The 2,500-nt window shown below is 46.8% G+C and overlaps 1 protein-coding gene across 1 annotated transcript in view; it reads left to right on the top strand.

Moving 5' to 3' along the window:
- Positions 1-2,500, top strand: part of kcnh8 (potassium voltage-gated channel, subfamily H (eag-related), member 8) — a 62,490-nt gene that overhangs the window by 59,126 nt on the left and 864 nt on the right. The window contains exon 17 of the mRNA XM_042076940.1: positions 1-2,500. This exon is cut by the window's left edge and continues 585 nt beyond it; it is cut by the window's right edge and continues 864 nt beyond it. The gene's annotated coding sequence lies outside the window, so the exon portion shown is untranslated.

The following is a 2,500-nucleotide window of genomic DNA, read 5'->3' on the forward strand; positions in this document are numbered from 1 at the left end:
GACCCTCTTTCTCTGTCCAGAAAGACCTCCCCTGCCTCTTTATCTCTGCCCCCCCCCTGTCTCTTTATCTCTTGACATTTGAATCATTGAGACGTTTGCTTTTCTTTTGTATTGGACGCATCTATAGAGATGTGGACAATGGAGATATCTCCACAATGCTCTACCAGCTTTCCTGTTCACCCCGGGCCTAACACGCTGGTGTGTGCTGGGTTGTGGTGGTTGGGGAGGGAGGGGGCGGGGGGTCGTCTCTATATGTGTCCAACTGCATGAAATCAGAGGCAGACGTAGCCATATAGCTCCTAGGTAGAGAAGCTCTCTTGGGTTATGCTGTAGATTTTCATACCCCGCAAATGTGCATTGGCACACACAAATACAAAAATACACACAAATGTAGACACACACACACACAGAGCAGTATGAAGGTCGCAGTGACTTTGTGTGTGTGCATGCCTGCAGGTCATGAAGGAGGATGGCTGAAGTGCTTTTTCATGCATTGGCATGAAGACATGATAGAGAGAGAGAGAAAGAGATTGATGGGGTAGAGAAGGGGGAAGAGGACAGAAGACAAAAATGACACACACAATGGGGCACACATCTAGGCCTATGTGGTGTGTGTGTGTGTAGCCCTAGTACTGTATTATCTGAAGAGTGTCTCCTAGTCTTCCTGCCTCTCTTTCCTGTTCTCTCCCTCTGTCTCTTTTATATTTTTTATCTATTTATTTATTCATCTATCTGTTTTTTTATTTGTTTGTTTATTTCCTTCTCCGTCCCCTCCACATGTTTAGAACGTCTTCCCTTCTCCTCCCTCCCTCTCTGATTCTGTGATGACGCCTCAGAGATCCCCCATCCCCTGCCGTGAAAAACATGGAGGTACACACTCCTTCTCTCTCTCTCTCTCTCTCACATCCATCTCTCCTCTCTTTCCTGTAGTTTCAATCTTTCTCTGTTTTCCACCAAGATACTCTTCACCCCCTTCCCTATCTTTCCCTCTCTCTATTTCCCTTCCTTCTCTCTCTTTCTTCTTCCATCTCTCTCTCTTGTGGTTGGACTCCCAGTAGCCTTGCCTGATACCAGCAGATGGATAATGATGGTGTTGATTTATTCCTGTCTCAGGCCTTCCCCTTAACTCCCTGTCTTGCATTCACCACATTTCCCCTATTAGTCTCTCTCTCTCTCTCTCTCTCTCTCTCTCTCTCACGGTGCGACAACGGTGTTCATTTCCCCTCTTACCTCTTCACCTCCTCTTCCCCCATCCCTCTCTCTCCTCCTCAAGCTCTCTCTATCCTTGGATGGTCGCCATAGAGACCCCCAGAGGTGTTCTATTTGCCCTCTTACCTTCTTTGCCGCCCCTCGCTTTCTTTCTCCCTCTCACTCTATCTCTACTTCGCTCCCATTCTCCCTCCCATCTCTTTCTCCCCATCTCCTGCTTACTCCCTCTACTCTCAGTATCTCTGGAGAGGAAGTGCTGAGGTGTTCAGCTCATTTGTGGTTCAGTGCCAGTGGTACCCAGCAGGAAGTCCAGGGCTTGTGTCTGCTCCGCCACATGTCTGTCCAAGCTGTGTTTTAGCCCTGTGTTTTAGCCCTGTGTTTCAGCCCTGTGTTTGAGTCCTGTGTTTTAGCCCTGTTTTTCAGCTCTGTGTTTTAGCCCTGTGTTTCAGCCCTGTGTTTGAGTCCTGTGTTTCAGGGACTTTGCAAGCAGGCCCAGAGGGTTCCCTCCACCAACTTTTAAAAAAGTTGTTTCTTTCCTTGGAGAAATATGCATTTTTTAAAAAGTATTCTTTATGATTGTTTAGCATCATTATGCTTCCGCTGACTCCCTCTCTCTCCATGCACGCACGCACGCACACACACACACACACACACGCACACACGCACGCACGTACGCAAACACGCACGCACGCAAACACGCACACAAACACACACACACACACACACTAAGATGATACTTTGTAAAACAGACATGAAGTCCCATTCAGAAACTGCATTTGGAACAGATCTTTCACACATCATTTAACATCATTTGAATTCAATGCTTTATCCAAAGCAGCTTATAAGTGAGGTGCAGCACATGAAGAAATAGCAGAGGGTGAAACTAAATCAGTGATATCAATATGACTTGGCTTTGATTTGGCCCAAATCCAGCCCTGCTGTAGCCCTATTTTGGCACTAATTTAGCTTGGGTCTGGCCCTTGTTTAACCCAGGTCTTTTCAGGATCCAGTCAATTTAATGTGCTTTATTGACATGAGAGTCCAGTTTACACTATTATCATCGCATTGCTCAAAAGAAAAGTAACAGTTAACAGAAATGAATAGGCTTAATAAAGAATGAACTAAATGGACCAAAGGCCAAAACAAACAAAAGCATCTGTTCCAGAATCAGTGTCTGTGTGGGACTCTCTAGGGGGCCCGTGGGGGGTCTGATCCCTGTCACAGCAGACCAGTGCTGCTCTCTGCATGGCCGAACACGCTTCAGTCCTGTGGCTGCTAGTCAGTCCTGCAG

Source organism: Alosa sapidissima, chromosome 21, assembly GCF_018492685.1.
Source record: "Alosa sapidissima isolate fAloSap1 chromosome 21, fAloSap1.pri, whole genome shotgun sequence".
NCBI lineage: Eukaryota > Metazoa > Chordata > Actinopteri > Clupeiformes > Clupeidae > Alosa > Alosa sapidissima.